This window comes from Adiantum capillus-veneris, chromosome 8 (genome assembly GCF_014529385.1).
Source record: "Adiantum capillus-veneris isolate H3 chromosome 8, ASM1452938v2, whole genome shotgun sequence".
Lineage (NCBI taxonomy): Eukaryota > Viridiplantae > Streptophyta > Polypodiopsida > Polypodiales > Pteridaceae > Adiantum > Adiantum capillus-veneris.
Genome location: NC_140938.1, coordinates 18,333,914 through 18,355,341, shown reverse-complemented (window position 1 = coordinate 18,355,341; position 21,428 = coordinate 18,333,914). Strand labels below are relative to the sequence as shown.

Here is a 21,428-nt window from a genome sequence, read left to right as displayed (position 1 = left end):
AAGTGTTTCTTCATTGGCTATGGAGAAGGTGACTTTGGGTATCGCCTATGGAATCCTGAAGATGGTAAAATATTAAGGAGTAGGGATGTAATTTTTAATGAACAAAATATGTTTTGGAAAGAAAACAAACAAAAGAAACAGGTGATGAGTACATGGAGCTTGAGGACGGTGAAGACTCAAGGACTGCAAACGGGGACAATGTGCAACAACGTCAACCAATTGAGGAGCCTCAACATATTCCCCAAAGATCTACAAGAGCAAGTAGACCTCCAAAAAGTTTTGTTCCTTCCTTCAACCATCTCTTGATCTCAGATTCTAGAGAGCCGGAATCATACAAAGAAGCTATGCAACATGAATCCAAAGAAGAATGGACGAAGAGCATGCAAGTGGGGATGGACTCACTACATCGCAACCAAACATGGAATTGAGTTGCCTAAAGGTAAGTGGACACTTCAAAACAAATGGGTGCACAAGGTGAAGGAAGAAGATGGTGGGAAGAAAGGTACAAGTCTAGGCTTGTGGTAAAAGGGTTTTCTCAAAAGAAAGGTATTGACTTCAATGAAATATTTTCTCATGTTGTAAAAATGAACTCAATTAAGCTTGTCTTAAGCCTTGTGGTTGCTCATGATTTAAATCTCGAGCAAATGGATGTAAATACGGAATTCCCTCACGGTGACTTAGAGGAGGAAATCTACATGCTTCAACCAAAGGGGTATGAAGTAAAAGGTAAGGAGAAAATGGTTTGCAGATTAAATAAAAGCTTGTATGGATTAAAGCAAGCATCAAGACAATGGTACTTGAAGTTCGATCGATGGATGTTAGATCATGGATTTAGAAGATGCAACTCAGATCATTGCGTCTACACGAAGAATTTGGGAGATGGGAAGTTCATCATCCTAATGTTGTATGTTGATGACATGCTGATTGCAAGTGCTAACATGCAGGACATCAAAGACCTAAAAGAGGAGCTATCTAAATCTTTTTCAATGAAAGATTTAGGTGCTGCAAAGAGGATACTTGGTATGAAAATATCAAGGGACAGGACGAAGAAGACAATAAAGCTATCTCAAGAGGATTACATCAAGAAGGTACTAGAAAGGTTTGCAATGCAAAATGCAAAACCACTTTCTACACCTTTGGCTGGTCATTTTAAATTAATGAAGGCTGTGTGTCCAAAGACACAAGAGGAGATAGCCTATATGTCTAAGTTCCATATGCTACAATGGTAGGTTCTCTAATGTATGCTACGATCTGGACAAGGCCAGATATTGCACATGCAGTGGGAGTTGCGAGTAGGTTCATGGACAACCCAGCTAAAGAACACTGGCAAGCTGTGAAGTGGATACTTAGGTATCTAAAAGGGACAACAACAAATGGTTTGTATTTTGGAGGAACTGATATTTTTCTAGAAGGGTATGCTGATGCAGATATGGTAGCTGACAATGATACTCGAAGAAGCACTACTGGCTATGTCTTCACAGTTGGAGGCACAACAGTAAGCTAGGCTTCAAAGCTGCAAAAAGTGGTCTCACTTTCTACCACGAAAGCAGAGTATGTAGCAATGATGGAGGCAAGCAAAGAAATTATGTGGCTTCACAGATTCTTAGAAGAGCTTGGATTCAAACAAGCCAATTGTGTATTGTACAGTGATAGCCAAAGTGCTATCCATCTTGTGAAGAACTCAGCCTTTCATTCAAGGACAAAGCACATTGAGGTGAGATATCACTTCATACGCACTCTTTTGGAAGAGGGACATCTAAAGCTAGGAAAGGTGCATACAAGTGAAAATCCTGCAGACATGTTTACAAAGGTGGTCAACAAGGAGAAGTTGAGCTTTTTCTCATCTTCGATCGGCATTCAAGGATAAGAAGCCAGGATGGAAAGCAGTCACAGGTTTGGTTTGGAGATCAGTCTCCAAGTGGGAGATTGTTAAGTATGGAGCCTGATTTACCCCTTGTAATTTTTTGTGGTAAAAATGCACATTTGTAAGGCCCCCATTATGAGGAGAAGCCATCATGCGTGAAGGAAAATCACTCGTCGGAAACCAAAATTTTCACGGCCAAAATTCAGGGCAACTTTAGGGGCCGGAATATTCCTTTTCACCGGAATATTATGGCCGGATGGCCGCCGAAAAGTGGTCGGAAAACCACCGGTCTGGTTGGCCCAGTCAATGGCCGGTGGCCGAATTCAAAAACGGACTTGTCTTCTCAAGGGCGGCCACACATGGGCGGATTGGAGGGTCCGGTTTGGACTTATCTACAAGGGTGGCTACACATGGCTGCCTCTCATGAGAGAGGGCAGCCCTTTTGACCTATAAAAGGAGGCCATTTCTACACATATTTCATAGTGTGAAGTTGATGCAACAAGGTGAGTGTGAGGTGGTGAGAGTGAAGCAAGGCGGGAGCTCTATTAAGGGTCTAATCCCTTTGTAAACTACTTCTTGTTTTGAAGTACTAAAGCCACTGAGTGGATACTTTCCCATGGACGTAGCCCACATTGGGTGAACCACGTATATCGTGTTTACTCTCTCTCTCTCTCTCTCTTCCTACTCTATAATCTTGTGTGTGTGAAATCTATTTCTCTCCATTAAGTAACCTACTCAAATATCTATTTAGCTACGTCATATTTCCTAATACTTTTTCCTCCTATTCTGCGATGCTTTAGTGACGTAGAACTCTACACACAGTGAAGAGGTATGCTACTACACTTTTGTGCACTTGTATTTTGTGAGGTCAGCACCAAGCGAATAAGGGAAGGAAAACTCTATTTGTTGCACCTGTTTGCTTGGTACTAACCATCATCTTTATTAATGATGTTTGCTATTATACTTTTTTAAGGTCAGTACAAAGCAAATAAGGGAAGGCAAACTCTGTTCGTTGCACCTGTTTGCTTGGTATTGACCATCTTCTTTATTAATGATGTTTGCTATTATACTATTTTGAGGTCGGTAGCAAGAGAATAAGGGAAGGCCAACTTTATTCATTGCACCTGTTCGCTTGGTACTGACCATCGTTGCACATGTTCGCTTGGTACTTACCATCATCTTTATTAATGATGTTTGCTATTATACTTTTATGAGGTCAGTACCAAGCGAATAAGGGAAGGAAAACTCTTTTCGTTGCACATGTTCGCTTGGTACTGACCATCATCTTTATTGATGATGTTTGCTATTACACTTTTATGAGGTCAGTACCAAGCGAATAAGGGAAGGAAAACTTTGTTCATTGCACCTGTTTGCTTGGTACTAACCATCATCTTTATTAATGATGTTTGCTATTATACTTTTTTGAGGTCAGTACCAAGCAAGTAGAGGCAATACAATTGTATTTGGTGCACTTCTTCGCTTTGTGATGACCCTAGAAATTTTAAGTCCCTTGTGAAAAAAATGACATGTCATTTTCTGTTATGATATTTGTAGAGATGCCTCGTGCAAAGGCCACACGTAGAAAGACAACAGGTGACTCTTTGCATGCTCAAGCAAGAAGGCACCAATATGAGGAGCACAGAGGTGTCCTGCAAGAGCTGCGATGCAAGAGCTGCAAAGGATTGAACGGCACATGCAACCGGCCATTCCACAACTTCCTTTCCAGCGAGTAGTGCAAGAGATTTGCGAGCATTGGAGAGTGGGCATGCGATGGGCCAGTAGTGCACTTCTCTGCCTACAAGAAATTGCAAAAGACTACCTCATTGAATTCTTCAGCGATGGATATATCCTAGCTGCCCATGCACAGCGTGTTACTATCAGACAACGGGGTTTTGACACTCTTCAAAGGCTTCACTTCTGCTACAATGGGCTGCTTTAGCCAGTACCTATCCGGGATAGTAGATTCATGGATATTCTTAACATCCCCCTCTCCATCCTCATGCACGATAGACAGAGCCTTTTAGGTCTGAATTAAACAGCAGAAGGACACGATCACGGGTCAAGAGAAATGACACAGATGGGAAGGCTGAGCCAGCCAATGAGGGGCATGAGCAGGCTAGGGTGGACCCTGAGGCGATCCTTGAAGAAACATAGATAGTTATGGAGGAACCAGTTATGAAGCAAAATGAGCAAGGCATGGAGGATCTGGAGCTAGTTAGGGAGGAGCTTGTGCTTGTTAGGGAGGAGCATGTGTCAGTAAGGGAGGTGCCTGTTAGGAAAGAGCATGTGCCCTGTTAGGGAGGAGCATGTGCCCATTAAGGGAGGAGAATGAGGTAGCCACGGATAAAGCTCAACAAAGGCAAGGGAAAGGCTCTGCTTCACAAGGGCCATCCAATGAGGAGCCTTTATCAGAGGAGTTGATTATTTTAGAGCAAATCAACAAAGAAAATGAAGAGAAGTTGCAAGTTCTGATTAGTGCAGCGCCTCTGCATGCACAGATACTGCTGTCTGGAAGGTCACAGGAGGGTTGCATTTTCAACCTCAATCAACAAGACTTCACGTGCATGCGCAATTTCTCCAACTCCAACGCAACGTATGCGGTCGTCAACATTGCTATGTAGTACTTCTCAAGCTCTTTATAAGTCATGCTTGGCTCATTGAATGGCTCACTTTCTCTAAGACATGGGTCAGTGGCTTATGGAATTGGATAGTTATACCACTCCCTTCGTATTGACCCATGTCTTAGCGGCAGTTGTCAACGTTGCTATGTGTTACGTCTCAAGATTTTCTTTATAAGTCATGCTTGGTTCATTGAATGGCTCACTACCGCCAAGACATGGGTAATACCAAGTGAGTCAGTGGCTTATGAATTGGATAGTTATACCACTCACTCGGTATTGACCCATGTCTTTGTGGCAGTCGTCAATGTTGTTATGTGTTACGTCTCAAGATTTTCTTTATAAGTCACGCTTGGTTCATTAGATGGCTCACTACCGCTAAGACATGGGTCAATACCAAGCGAGTCATTGGCTTATGGAATTTGATAGGTGCCCCAATCGCTCGGTATTGGCTCATGTGTTTGTGGCAGTGTGACAGCCCACTAAAATATCTAAAGTCTAATCTCTGCCATTGATTCATGTTAGGCACGCTATCTCGGTACTACCCACTGATGTTCAGAACAAAATATACGTAATAGATCCGTTGATCTCGCCTATGCTACAGAACAACGGAGTTTCCTTTTTGGCTCTATTGCGCTAGTTTAGCAGAGTCAATTTTGATCTTGTGCGTTTTCTGGTCATTGCATACAATCAATCGTGAGTTTCTTTTTGCCTTGTAAAAACCATATTGGATTTAGGATCTTTTGATGGTTTTGGTGTAGTGATCATTGGAGTCTGTTGTTATTTGACCTTGAAGATAAGATTGTCTACTACGCAAACTCCGGGTAAAGCAGGTTGTTTCACGCTCGTGTAAAAACGTAAGGCACATCTGGATACATTTGGAAGTAGTATCTCTTTGTAATGTGTTACTGACTCAAGTGGTTACGTATGTAGTGCCGCAAAAAAATTTGTATGCTGTGTAGAGCATGTTTTGTTAGAACATGATCTAGGGACTACCATCCGGCACAAACGGGTCACTGTGCCCATGCAAGTTGATGACTATAGCTGTTGCTGGCGAACTTGTTTGAATACCTTGTTGCTCCTCGGTCAAATTTTGGATGTACCAAACATAAGTAATCGTGTTGTTTCATTGTTTGTTTGTTGCAACATTTGTATTAAAAGAAGCAACATCTTTACTTACTTTCTTATTATCACGCTTCTACAGGAACTTCAATTACATAACTACACCCCCAACGATGTGTGACATTTTTCTGTAATGGCCATCCAACATATTATAATCTCGATAAATAGACATACAAGAGAGGAAGGGGCGAGAGCTGAGGAGTTTGAACAGGCTCGCATTGACAAAATGATGCAGCGCTGCCATCAGACTCAAGAGTAAGTTCAAAATATGCAATAAGCAATCAATCAATATTATGCGGATCCGGACGCCGCAGAAGTAGAGGAATGGGCTACACATCAGCGACAAGAGCAAGAGTAGAGGGAAACTTCACAGGTGCAAGATGCATGGGAAGCCATGAAAGAGACCCATGATTTCGAACGATGCAAGGATGCCGGAGACGAGCGTCCCCCGAGGGAGAAGAAGCAGCAACCGGGGAAGAGGGCAAGGAAGCAGTGGCAGAGAGGGCAGGGGACCAGTGGCAGTAATCAAGGGAGAGGAAAGGGGACCAGTGGCACCAACCGGGGAGAGGACAAGGGAGCAGTAGCAGGGGAAGGGAGTAATAACTACCTCTCTTTGTATACATCTTGACAAAAACAACACAATTTGTAAAGTTTTGAGACAATGAAAAGTGTACATTTTTTAAACATTGTTTGAGCGGCACAAAATGTCTCTGTATTAGTCACTTTGAAGAGTACATCATGGTTTGCATGGCATCAAAGCTCATTGCATGCACAATGTATGTGACTTAGCTTCCGATGGAAGCAATTAAGTGAAGTGTATTTGAGAGGGACTCCTTGCACAATTTTGTTTTCTCTCTTGCGTCTTGGAATCTGAGAAGATGAAAGAGTTAGATTCTATGTCTCAATGTATTAAAGACAATGAAAATTCATCCATTTAGTAAGCACCTTTCTATTGTTGAGACTAAATGCATACAATTCCGGCAAAAGTGGAAGTTCTTCACATATACGATCTACCCTGATCTGTGCAAGAGTTGTGCTTGACATTGTCTCTATCCCAGCAAGTAGGCAGTCTCGAAAGTAGAGCTCCATTGATAGAGGTTTGTTCTCGAGACTAGACTCTGTATCTTGGTCGAGTGGAATAAGCTACACACTAAGAAGATGATATCTAAAATAGTAAAACGACACTATGAAATTTTGAGAGCTTATTATAAACTTGCAAATTATGGACTTCTTTTGCAAAATACAGATTTTGCCCTGTGATTGTTTCCTATCCCAATTATCATCTAAAAAGTCCAAACAGCTCTCAGACTTGCAAATGAACATTGTTGCGGTAGTTCTTATTTACTCATCAAAGAAGAAATATACAAACACTTCAAGAGGCATAAATAGTGCGAGCCGAACTATTTTTGTGGCAATTAAATACTTGAGGGACTTTTGTATATCCTGAAACAACCTAAAGCTTTCACTAGTTTGCAAAGCTGGCAAAGACCAATCCTTGATGTCAAAGGATGGAAGTGACAAAGGAGCTACACGACCCCAACCAAAGGAAGTTCTCGGTTCCAAATATGACATATCATAAAAGGATATTCCATTATCTGCAAATTTCTTTTGTTGTCTTCCTCGGTACATTTACTCACCAATAAATGCATGGAAAGCATCAAAAATCTCAACTATGCTCTCAACTAGTTGCCAATCCGTCCTATTCGATGGATAAATATCTGGAACATACCAAAGATGATATCCACCATTTAACCTTCAAATATAATCATGCACCAAGTGAGATGCTCAAAATAACTTACAGTTGGGCTGATGCCATGGAAAACTTGGAGGAGATGTTTGCAACCTTAAGCCTGCATGCTGAAAAGCATGTTGTATGAGGACCTCTTTCACCCGCTTGCTTCATACACATACTTTAAACTCTTTAACTTGTCCCTTAAAAGCCTTCATGAAATCATTGTGTTGCCTCCTCTTCCTCCTCCTAGTTTGCAGTAGTACCCAAATTTTGATAGTTATTTGAGATGGTATCCATGCTTGATCATCTGTAGTATAACTGTTCAAAATGCTAACAGAGTCAATGGTAGTGCTAGGCCGTCAAGAAGTGGTCATGGTGTGCACTAGAATACACATAAAAGTTAGCGCAAATATAAAAAAGGGAAGAAAGTTTTGAGAGGGAAGTAGAGCTACTCAAAGTCATATTTGGGTGGGAACATAGATACTAGATAGAGTCTTCAATGAAAGTTCTGAAATTCGTCGGTACAGAGTTAGTATGACTTATGGCATTTATGCCTTGAAAGCATGAAGTTGTGCAATTTGATGAACAAAAATAATATTTTCTCCCTTTTTTCTAAAAGAGCTTGGCTCCAAGATGTCGATTCTCAACGTAATGTTAGCCTCTTCCTCATTGGTCGAGCGCCACTCTCTCTCTAGAACTGAAAGGCCCAAAAGTGAGTCAAACTTTCTCCTAATGGTACTTGACAATAGACCAGAGAGAACTTGAGAGATATACATCTTTTGAAGGTCCACTCCACCAATATTTTATCACTCCTAGTGTAATCAGACCTACTGTATCGGAGACTAGATCAAAGATAAGAAGATTGAGTCCTGAAAGATCAAGAATTGTTGATTCAATAAGCCAACAATAGTTTTTAGTGGTTAGACGGATGGGATCCTTGGGCTCCAATGACTACACATAGGGTCAATAAAGCTCATAGCATGATATATACAACAAGAGGTCTGATTACCTTAACAAAAGCAAGAGTTGTGTGTCCTGAGGAGAGAGCCATAGAAGGAAATCCAACTAGAGTTCCTAGTGGGGGTTCTGAGGCTAGAGATGCCCCTTGATACCTTGCACTCACTCTCAACCCTCATCTACACACACACACAACACACACACACACACACACACACATGGAACATGAGCATCACACCATCAACGTGGTTATTCTGAGCTCTTGTAATCTGCATGTATTTATTCATCAAAGACTTCTTATGTTCTAACACGCTCACCCCATAGCTAAGAATCCGTCCGTGTGTTCCGAGCTCCCTCTCCCTATTCACCCCTACACACACACACACACACACACAAGACAAAAGAGCACTACACCATCAAGAGAAAATACTCGGGTCAAACCTACACCTGCTCAAAACTCACAAACATAGCTCGGCGATAAACCTCAGATCATACTCCCTTTTGGCAGCACTCAACCAAGTTGCAACCACCATCAAGAAATTGCATCACAATCGTACTCATGGTGGCTAGGGCTTCGCAAAACCAGGTAGACACTCCTTCGAGGTCTATTGAGAGAAGATTTGTATTTTGTATGATGTTTAATCTGCTCTACTTACAAAAGGTTTTTTTTATTAATGAATGGGGTACTTAATGCATGGTTGGGCATAGATGTTCTCACAAAGCATGTTGGTTTAAAAAGACACACTAAAAAAAAAGTTTACAGTGCTAAACTTTGTTATGGTATGATAGTAGGTAACGTGCCTTGAAAACAATACTACATGCTTAGCAATGAACCATGCTAAGTTAAGCGCACACTACAAATATATGGTTTTTTTTGGACAAAAAGATGTATGAAAATCCTCGATATGAAGTTGCCATGGGTGATCTCAAGGTTTTTTGGATAAAATAATCAAAAATGGGGGAAACTCTATCGAAATTTTCTAAAAATTGAGGATTTAGGAAATTATTTCTAAAGTAATCGTATAAACATGGGTATATTATACATAAATAGAAGTACATTGTACAACTAGACGACCCATAAAAGGATGAGTGGTTTAAATAAAAGATGGCTTTAGGCTTAGGGGCTCCATAAAAGATGGAATCAAATTGATGAATGGATGTATTTGTTGTGTTTAAACTACACACAAATGTTTAACAAAAATACATATAAAATATAACATAGTTGGACTTTGATATGTTATGATGGCAACAAACCTTTAGGTTAAGAAAACAATAATATATGCTAATGGTTGATGAGGTACCTCCTCAAAAAATCAAAAGTACCCATTAAACCAAAACATGCCATGGTAGCAAAAAAAGTCATAAAGAAATGGATTATGCCTAATAGGAAGGCAAAAAACCGACCCCCTAATATATACAAGGAGACTAAGGGGTCTTGGGCTATGGGACAGCGATAACGAGTAGAATGGGTTTCTTGGATATCTAACTTCCCATCAAAGTAGCCCACTTGCTATTTTTTTGATGGATGGTGGTAGGTATAGGCCTATTCTTGTATGATTTTTGGAGCTCTCTCAATCTCCTACCAGAAACGGATGTACCAAGAATAAGTTCAATAGTTTAAAAAATTTGTGTTTTGTCTTGTGTCCCCTGGTTATGTCATTTTTGTGTCAAGTGTCAGTATATGGTTCTTGAATAAAGGGATGTCAAATATAAACTCTCTCTCTCTCTCTCTCTCTCTCTCTCTCTCTCTCTCTCTCTCTCTCTCTCTCTCTCTCTCACTCACACACACACACACACACACACACACACACACACACACACACACACACGTAGAGTGTAAAGAGTTCCATCTTTGAAAAAAAATTTCCACAATCAAATAACCCTTTGACAACAGCATCTCCAAAAGCGGTATGATAACCCTCATGATCAAGTTGCCCAATGCTAACCAAATTGAGTTTTCCAAGTGGGATGCATATTCTAGAAATGTTTTTATCCATTTTTCTCTTTAGACACATGACAAGGTCATGTAGGAGCAAAGAATTTTGGGCATGTAGTGTCCCAGATACATTTTTGCACCCTGCATTTATAGACCTACATAGTAAGGTTTTGTTTGGCACACATTGATAGTCATAAGGTATGCAACATCGTCTAGAAACTCATGGATTTTGGTTTAGCGAGTGCAGAGTACGAGTTATCAGGGTCCCTCTCACTCATTTTGTTGAGTGTTTACAATTACCTCCACAGACAAGTACATCTCGTACTTGATGGGTGTCATATTTTTAGACATCATTATATGAGACATATTCCACATGTTGAGAATATGAGTCTTTGGACTGACACTAGCACCTTTTATTTCAATTATGTGTCATGACAAATCCCCTAGGTGGTGGTCATATCCATGTATTAGACCATTTCAAGCATGTCTTTAGTGGTCAAACATTATCCGAGGATACATAGTAAGACTTGTGAAGCTTACAAGTACTACTGAACAACATTCACGAATGGTTGTTTGTATGTATAGCAAGGCTATGTATTGTTAATGAAAATATTTCATTGTTTGTGCTTAGATGTGATTTATATTTCACATTCTATTATGGTTCAAACATTTTGGTTTTTAAGTGATTGTAGTAGAAAGTATTTAGTTCTCTTCATAGTACTATATACCCTTCTCTTCCATGTGTGCATTGAGCATCACATATTTCATAAGCATCGGTACTTATAGTCATGAAAATATAGGTTCATATCATTTTTTGTTAAATGCATGAGCACTAGGTGTTATGGGTCCTAGTATTTAGCAAAGGTAGATTTGAAGCGGCATGCAAATTCATGAAATTGATAGCTTATGAAGCATTCCTCATTTTATGTACAGTATCTCTATGAGATTGATTGTGGGTCTACCAATCACCTTCAGAGGCCATGGCTCGGTTTAGGTGCTTGTAGATACATTGACTAAACTTAAAGTTTCTTTATTTCACTATTCAATCTCTAAACTTAACCACATTGGTTGTTTATAATCTGTATTGATTATAAGGTAGGTGCTCTTTCTTTGCTCTTCTCTCATAATCACCACATACTTGGACCTGAAAGAGAACTCAACACTTGAGACTCCACTCAGATTCATTGGCTGCTAAGGTAGGTGCCTCCTTGCGGTACTCTTGTATGGTGAGAGAGAGAGAGAGAGAGAGAGAGAGAGAGAGAGAGAGAGAGGTACAAATATACAATGGAAAGTGTCTTATACAGCCAAATGTATGGAGAACTGGCAAGACTACTTCTTAGATTAGTGGATAAGGAGCTAGCATAGAGACATTCCCACTAGTAGAAGCTCTAGAGAGTGAGATACTAGCCCATATTTCCCCCTTTAGCTCATGGGTGAAGTGAACAATTTACATGAATTATAGTGGAAAAGAAATGGGTAAAAATGGTAGCAATAAGTAAAAAAACTAGCATGGTCTTTGCTAGATTCAAAGGTGATATGCATCGACATGATCAAAAGCAAACAATCCACACATCTCAAATGATGAAAAGAAATTGCCCATTTCTTAGAGAAAATTTAGTTAATTGAAAAGTTGTCCCACACATTAGCTTCAGGCTCAACTTGTTGGTTGGCCAATATTCTCTGTTAAAACCAAATCCTTAGCATAAGAGAGTAAAAAATCCCCCCCACCATAACCACTTTTTTAAGACAATCTTTGATGCAATAGGAAATATGCATAGGGTGGTATGGCCTCCTCTCCTGAGGCATGATCATTGGCTAAGATCTTTCTATGATGCCATATTTACAAAGATAAAAAAACTCGAGGAAAAAAGAATTTGATTTATCAATGAGGTGTAACTAAAAACCTAATTCATGGATGTTAAGGTGTCCTCACTATCAAGTGGCTCAAGCGTTAATTGCATGGCTAGCTCTCTTCATAGAAATATCCTCATTTGCTTGATTTTGTGTAGCAAGTTTCTGAGCATATTGTATGTCTCGTAGCATGTAGAATTTCTTGAAGTGTTAATCTCTTAGGTGCCACAAGCCTTGTTGAATATTCCTCTAGTAAGAAAGGTTTGATAAAAGGTTGAAATCTATGTTCTTTCTTTGCTCTTCTTTCATAATCACCGCATACTTGGACTTGAAAGAGAACTCAACACTTGAGATTCCACTCGGATTCATTGGTTGCTAAGGTAGGTGCCTCCTTGTGGTACTTCGTTTCATTATGCTCTCAGCTAGTGTACAATTGCATGGGAGAGCTAACTCTGCAATTGTGTATAAGACTCCCCATAGCCACATATTTAATGGCCCTTGGCCTCATCTTTACAAGGCGTCCCCAAAAGTACATGCTTTCGATAAGTGAAGTTGTGAAACTTTCACTAATTGATGCAAAAGCTCCCAGCGTCCAACCTACCACGTTAACAACGTATGGCTCGTGTTTTCTACCATGAATTGTGCCATGTTTTGTGCTCACTATGGCTCGAGGTCATGCCTTTTTTTCATAAGCTCTCCTCTCAACTCCAAGTCCAATAATAGTCATGCCACATCACCAAGTTGTGACAGACACAATTTTCGACCATCTGTTGCAACACATCCTCCTATGCAGGAGTCTCAATGCAAGGTGTCACAGATAGGAGCAGAGACTGACGACTCTCCTTGTCCGACAGATCAAATAAACGGGACCAATAATGAAAGTAAAGCAATTTAGACGCCCGGCAAGAGATCTAATTAAGCCTCCTTATAAGAGATCACTGTAACCGAGTATTGCCATGAAGAGTCCAAGAATGTACGACTGTAAACAAGTCTCCTCTAGGTTGAGTGGAAAAAAAGCAAGTACAAGCCGCTCTCGGGTGAAAAACCACCACATGGTCCCAAGGAAACACAACCCCCCCAACGCATATATCCCCTCCCCCCCCCCAAATCTCTCTCTCTCTCTCTCTCTCTCTCTCTCTCTCTCTCTCTCTCTCTCTCTCTCTCTCTCTCTCTCTCTCTCTCTCTCTCTCTCTCTCTCTCTCTTCTCTCTCTCTCTCTCTCTCTCTCTCTCTCTGTGTGTGTGTGTGTGTGTGTGTGTGTGTGTGTGTGTGTGTGTGTGTGTGTGTGTGTGTGTGTGTGTGCGCGTGCACGCACGCATGCGCACTCCACAAACAGCCCGGGGCACATCCACATCTCTCTGACTGCATGGGACCCCGCCCCTTCAACGCCATCGTGGGGTATCCTCTTATACTCCAAACAAAAGGGGGAGGGCCCATGCCCCCCCCCCCCCCGGGTGTATGAACAAGCCCCAATTGGGCACTGCCATAGTCAATCGACATCGCCAAACGGATGCCACAATCCACCATCGGTGACAGTGGCTCCAACATTAATCACCATCTCATTGTGGGCACACATGCGAGAAGGCCACCATAGCAGCGCCCCACGGGCAAGGAGGGGGAGGAATCCATAGCTCCATCTCTCTCCCTCTTGGATACTTAGTTTCTCCCTCCAATATATATACCACACCTCCTTTGGACTCTATTGCACATATGGTTTAATCCCACGCCACGTGGCAGTCTCCCATGAAGTGCACCTTCAAGGGTTACCCAAAACCACAAAATTTCCCAAAAAAATCCCCATTTTCCCTGCTACTTTGACCTAGTCCCATTTCCAACTCCAATGTTAGATGGCCATGGTATAAAGCCAACGTGGAAGCTGACTCTGATCCATTAGGACCTTTGTGCATTTTGGCAAGTTGACAATAGTAAACAATCGTTCCCAAATGGGAAAAAACCATATGTAACCGCATCTCCTCTGCCAACTGTCAGCTTCAAACTTTAATATCTTGATGATCGCAACTCTGTTTGGCAGGCCGTCACTTTTGTCTAGCTCCACAAGCTTCACACTACCTCTACAAACCCTTGGCAAGCTTGAAAAACATATGATGGCACGTTTATAGAGGCAATCAAAATGGTGCAGCAGAAAAATTTAAACTTCTCATATCTTATCCATTTGGGATCCAATTACCAATCCGAAAAGACCGACATACTCCATTCTGTTGCACTCATCCATTCTGTTGAGAATCTGTGAAGCACCCTTTTCTTCAAACTGTCATATCTTGAGTTGTACATTACAGATTGACAGGCCCTTTGGACTAGCCTATAAAGCACTTTGAAAACCACCTTTTGTACTTTCATTTATACACTTTAAGCTCTCCAATTAGCCAATTTGAGAAGCCCCATGGAAGAGCACGTTGGTCAAAATATCCCAAAACTGCACACACACATGGATCCACCTGTGTGCCCTTGACCTTCATACCTCCTTTATCACCCCCCGGGGATTCACCATGGAAAATTTATCGCACCACGTAAGTGCAGGGGAGGGGGGTTTTTTTACAAGTTACATAAGCGTATAAGTTAGGGGCAGGCACCCAATAATTTATCTCCCAATCTTAAAAATAAGGGAGGGGGGTATCATATTTAAGAGGGGGGGGGTACCTGAACCGGGTTGATTACTTTGTAATAATTGGTCACCGATCTGTACTAGAATTCAGATGAATTTAGGGGAAGTTTTTTATCAGGTCACACATCAAATTTTGCATCAAGCCAGTCATAAATAAGGGATAATTTGGAGCAGGTCAAGGGTTGATTTACACCAGCTGTAGATGGGTCAGAATTGGATGAGTAGCTAGAGTGCAGGTTGATCGGGCACATAATTTGAAAGTCAAACTAAGACACATTGAGGGTATATCTAGTTATCAACAAAAGTGGTTCCTTAGTACGTTGCAATTCACTATGCTACACACTCTTTGACTAGTTTTACTCAGTTAGATTATGTGCGACCTAAATTTTATATATAAGATAGGGGTATGATAGTTTTCTTCATTGATTGTCGTATAAGCGTAGAAAGGGGGGTCATATTCCCTAATATGAGTCGTATATAGGGGTTTTATCAAAGTTGTCCGCTCGCAGGTGGCGTCCTGTTTTGTATTATAAAGAGTGAATTCCCCCGGGTATCACCCTAGCATACACTTTAGACACCCATATCCCTGCTTCTTGCTCTTCCTAGCACAGACTCACTTTATCTGCACCAATGTCCCCAAAAGCAGCTTTCAAAAAGTAATGCTCAAAAGTTCTGAAAGTCAATGCTTTCAATAGTTGGCGCAAAGCTCCCAACATTGAGCTTGCCACGTCAACAACGTGTGGCCCATGTCTTCCACCAGGAATTGTGCCACGTTTTGTGCTCATTATGGCCTTGACTCAGGTTCACCTTTTTGTTCACAAGCTCTCCTCTTTTCTTCCAGTCCAGAAGCAGACATGCCACATCACCAAGTTGTGACATATGCGGGAGCACAAACTCATGACTCTCCTTTTCTGACAGATCAAGATATTGGAACCATATCACCATGCATAGGCATATAACCAGGATCACTAATGAAATTAAAGAAATTAAGCCCCTTGACAAGAGATCTAATTAAACCTCTTGATAAGAGATCTCTAAAGCCGAGTATTTCCAACAAAAGTTCTAAAAGTCAAATGCTTTCATTAATTGACAGAAAAACTCCCAACATCCAACCTGCCACGTCAACAATGTACAGCCCGTGTTTTTTTGCCATGAATTGTGACATGTTTGTGCTTACTAAGGCTCAAAGAAAACATACCTAAACCTAGCTGCAACCACAAGAAAACACCCGTGGGTCTCTCCCATCAATATATACAATATAGATTGACCTTTGGTGCTATTATGGCTAAGGTCAAGTGTAGGCCTCGGACTGTTTAGATGTTGGTGGATCCCGGTCTTCTCCTCCAATTGCTTGCAACCCATGACTATAGCTCTATCCCGCTTGTATAACTAACATAGAGTCCTAATTATTGCATCACCACATTGTTCGATAAATGACGAGAATTTACCCTTCAAATAAACCACCTATAAGAATGCACCTTGTTTCTATTGTGGACATGGTGGTACTCATACCAATGTGTACTTATCAAGTAGGCATGAGAAGTATGAAACATGCTCTAAATATATAATGACATTGCTGGCAACCTTTAGTGTATATAGTTTCTTCATTAGACAAGGCTCCTTTGGGATGTGAATTTATATCAAACGTGGTTGCCAAAGTAAAGATAATTGCCCATTTTAGTGAGGTTAAGATCTTGAAAAGATTATTAGCTAAGGGCACATGCCAATTGTTGGCTTGGATCTATATGAATATGCTCATGCTCATCTTTAGTGACTATCTTCCAAATTATTTCCTTCCTTGTGATTGTAGCTTGGTTTCCCATGGGAAGAGACATGTGATGGAGAATTGCTTGATACCAATGCCATACTTGGATTACCTTATATGGTAGAGAGAGAGAGAGAGAGAGAGAGATGTACAAATGTAGAACATTCCCACTAGTAGAAGCTCTATAGAGTGAGATACCAGCCCATATTGCCCCCCTTTAGCTCACGGGTGAAGTGAATAGTTTAGATGACGTCTAGTAGAAAAGAAATGGGTAAACATGGTAGCAATAAGGAAAAAAACTAGCATGGTCTTTGCTAGATTCAAAGGTGATATGCGTCGACATGATCAAAAGCAAACAATCCACACGTCTCAAATGATGAAAAGAAGCTGCCATTGCATAGAGAAAATTTAGTTAATTGAAAGGTTGTCCCACACATGAGCTATAGGCTCAACTTGCCGGTTGGCCAATACTCCCTCTTGAGACCAAATCCTTAGCGAAAGAGAATAAAAAATCCCCCCACCATAACCACTTTTTTAAAACAATTTTTGATGCAATAGGAAATATGCCTAGGGTGGTACGGCCTCCTCCGTTCAGGCATGGTCATTGTCTAAGATCTTTTTCTGATACCATATTTACATAGATAAAAACCTCGAGCAAAAAAGGCTTATATGCAATTCCTCCTTAGAGGCTCGTTCCCATAAAGAATATTGGCCGCACAAAACATTACAAAGATGTCATTCCGCTTCAAAAAATAATGATGCAAGAAGTTTGGAAAGGCTCCTTCTGTGTTTGGCCGTCAACACTTCCTTGTGATTGTAGCTTGGTTTCCCATAGGAAGAGACTTGTGATGGAGAATTGCTTGATAGCAATGCCATACTTGGATACCCTTATATGGTGGAGAGAGAGAGAGAGAGAGAGAGAGAGAGATGTACAAATGCACAATGGAAGGTGTCTTATACAACCAAGTGTATGGAGAACTTGCAGGAATACTTCTTAGATACTATCCCATATTGCCCCCCCTTTAGCTCATGGGTGAAGTGAACAGTTTAGTAGATGACTTCTAGTGGAAAAGAAATGGGTAAACAAGGAAAAAAACTAACATGGTCTTTGCTAGATTCAAAGGTGATATGGATCGACATGATCAAAAGCAAACAATCCACACATCTCAAATGACGAAAAGAAGTTGCCATTTCTTAGAGAAAATTTAGTTAATTGAAAAGTTGTACCACACATGAGCTGAGCTTCAGGCTCAACATGTTGGCTGGACAATATTCTCTCTCGAGACCAAATCCTTAGCAAAAGAAATTAAAAAATCCCCCCACCATAACCACTTTTTTAAAACAATCTTGGATGCAATAGGAAGTATGCATAGGGTGGTATGGCCTCCTCCGCGGAGGCATGATCATTGTCTAAGATCTTTCTATGATGCCCTCCCATTGGTATCGAGCCATTCCGTTGAGGGGCGACAACTTCGATGAGAGAGAGGTCTTGGCTTGTCAGGATTCCGGTGCGTATGGTTTATGCAAACTTCATTACCAAGGATTTAGGACCTGCATCAGATGCAACCTCAACATGCGCTTTGACAGGATGCAAGAAAGTAACACTTTCAATAAGTGATGCAAAAGCCAGCATGCCATCTCTTGAAACACAACCTCCAGTAGGCCTAAGAGCCTTGCAATCTCAATGCAAGATGGAATCACCGTCACTGATAGGGGCATCTGTCCTTCTCGCCCATGTTGCTTGGCACGCTACTATTATTCTGCCTAGTCTGGGCAAAGCCGAGATGCTCAAGTGCGTGGGATGAGCCTTGGAAGCCCTTCTTGCAGTGTGTGCTTGTATGCCTAGACATGACACCCTTTGTTGGGCTAGAGTTGTTCTGCTCGAGAGATGGTAAACTTCACCGGTCATGCTCTCTGATGTGCTATCAAGCCTCTTTTTCTCTGAGCAATCCCGATTGGCATGTCTCAAAGCAACGAAATCCAATTCGTCATCAGCCACTGCTCATCACAGCAGACAAGTTTCAAAGCGTTTTGTGGGGCCATCGCAGAAGAGATTTGAGTTTGAAAATTTGGAAGGGGGGTGCGCCAGGCCTCTGAGGCAGTGCAATACAGAGGCGACGCGCGCAGCCCCCGGGCAGCAAGCTGCCGGGAGGGGGCTGCCCCCGTGAGAAAAATTAGGTTAATATCATGTGGCCCGATGGACCACGTATCAGATATTAAACTGATAAGAACAGATACTACACTTGATCTTAGCCAAAAGGCCGAGAAAGGTATGCGCTACCCAGCGTGCTCTCTCTGGCTTTTATACCTGCTCCGCCCCACGGCTTGCCCTGTGGGACTGATGCCACGCCGGCCTTATTGCATTGAGATAATTCCCTACTTTTGGAGTCGTGGGTGCATATACAAGCCACCAGAAAACTGCCTCTCTCCTAGTGCCGCGGCAAAAACACGTACCCGACGATCCTACGTGTGTTTACACATCATGATAATAGCCAAGAAGGAAGAATGATACTCAAAAGGTATGCGTGTCGCAATTTTCTATCTATACCTCATGGCTATCTAGTACACTAGTAGAGATGAAAACCATGCTCGTATGTACTTCTTCTTCCATCTCCATGCCCACTTGTGTTTGTGTGATTCTTCACTAGCGTCTTTAATGCTCTTGGTGGAGAGTGCACTAATGATACAACCCCACATTTCAATGCCGTAGCAAAATATAGGCATTAGCAGGTGTCAAAGAGATATTTCATGAGAAGCTAACATTTGATATTGACACATGTTTTCAAATGCACAATAGTAGGCTCAGTTCATGGCTTCAAAATGATGCATCGAACATTCACGGCATTTGTGCTTGGTATGGACATTAAGGCCAAGGTACTTGAAGCTGGCTCTTGATTATAGGCAATGCATGGTTGTGGCATGGTTTCTCCTTGTTAAACAGTTTTCGCAAGCATATCTTGGCAATCACGGCATGTGTGGTTGGTATGAGCATTTAAGACAAGGTACTTGAAGCTGGCTCTTGATTTATAGGCAATGCATGGTTTCTCCTTGTTAACAGTTTTCGCAAGCATATCTTGGCAATCACCATCAAACTTTTAATTCTTTTTTTCCTGCATATCCTCAAGAACCATATGCTCCAATTTGTCAATTTCAGTCCATTATTAAGACCTTCTAGCTTTATATCTTACAGATCCTCTACCGTGTAAGGGGCATCTACACTGCATTCGGTTGAGCTTATAGTTTTTCTAACAATGAAATATATATATCTTTGAGTGATTACCAAAATCTACTTTCTTTTCAAATTTTGCAAAATTTGACCGATGCATGTGCTTTCTCATGAACTTTGATACAATTGTAAACAATTCCCATCTTTTCTTTGGAGAAGCCCATCTCTCTCTCTCTCTCTCTCTCTCCTCTCTCTCTCTCTCCTCTCACACACACACACACACACACACACACACACACAGGTGGATATTTGATCCTTGATTTATTGGAAAACATACATTTTCAATTGTGCTTGATCTACAAAACTCCAATCCATAATTTATCGACCAAATATCTCAAAATTTTGAAAACAAAAAATCTCAATTTTGAGTTTAAGATCCAAACACACTTCCACTTAGCTTGGATATGGATACCTTGGAAACATAAACTCATGTTGTGGACTCTCACACCTTGCTTTGAATGGAATTACGTCTGAAGAGGAACAATGAGTTGAATGTTGAACAAATTACAAGATTAATGAATTCAACCTTGAGAGTTGAGTTCAATCTAAGCTTTGAGGCTCAAAAATTGAGCTTGGGGTCTAGCTCAATATCTTACAAATCCTCTGCCATGTAAGGGGCCAATTTTTTAAATTTCCCATATATATATATATATATATATATATGTATATGAATGTAAAGAGAGAAGATATAGATGAGAGAGAACCAAATCATGACATCTACACTACATTCGTTTGAGCTTATAGTTTTTCTAACAATACAATACAAAAATCTTTGAGTAATTACCATAATTTACTTTCTTTTCAATTTTTGCAAAATTTAGCCGATACATGTGCTTTCTCATGAGTTGAGTTCAATCTAAGCTTTGAGGCTCAAAAATTGAGCTTGGGGTCTAGCTCAATATCTTAAAAATCCTCTGCCATGTAACGGGCCAATTTTTTAATTTCCCCATATATATATATATATATATATATATATATATATATATATATATATATATATATATATATATATATATATATATATATGTGTGTGTATGTGTGTGTGTGTGTGTGTGTGTGTGTGTGTATTGAATGTAAAGAGAGAAGATATAGATGAGAGAGAACCAAATCATAACATCTACACTACATTCGTTTGAGCTTATAGTTTTTCTAACAATACAATACAAATATCTTTGAGTAATTACCATAATTTACTTTCTTTTCAATTTTTGCAAAATTTAGCCGATACATGTGCTTTCTCATGAGCTTTAATACAACTATAAATAATTCCCATCTTTTGTTTGGAGAAACCCATCTCTCTCTCTCTCTCTCTCTCTCTCTCTCTCTCTCTCACACACACACACACACACACACACACATACACATAGGTGGATATTTGATCCTTGATTTATTGGAAAACATGCCTTTTCAATTGCGTTTGATCTACAAAACTCCACTTCATAGTTTATTGAACAAATATCTCAAAAATTTAAAAACCAAAAATCTCAATTTTGAGTTTAAGATCCAACCACACTTCCAGTTATCTTGGATATGGATACCTTGGAAACATAAACTCATGTTCTGGACTCTCGCACCTTGCTTTGAATGGAACTACAGTTGAAGCGGAACAATGAGTTGAATTCAAAGTTGAGAGTTGAGTTCAATCTAAGCTTTGTGTTGCAAAAACTTATCCTTGACCCCGTCTAGGCTCAAATCTTGAGCTTGAGGTCCAATGTAGCATCAACTTCATAATAAA

At 40.7% G+C, this 21,428-nt stretch overlaps 1 non-coding gene and 1 pseudogene across 1 annotated transcript; one reads left to right on the top strand and one right to left on the bottom strand.

Moving 5' to 3' along the window:
* Positions 1 to 17,410: 17,410 nt before the first annotated feature.
* On the top strand, positions 17,411 to 18,797 carry LOC147451751 (uncharacterized; annotated as a pseudogene).
* Positions 18,543 to 18,741, bottom strand: LOC147451752 (U2 spliceosomal RNA). The gene has a single exon (XR_015189068.1). It is a non-coding gene; the product is annotated as a U2 spliceosomal RNA (small nuclear RNA).
* Positions 18,798 to 21,428: the final 2,631 nt, after the last annotated feature.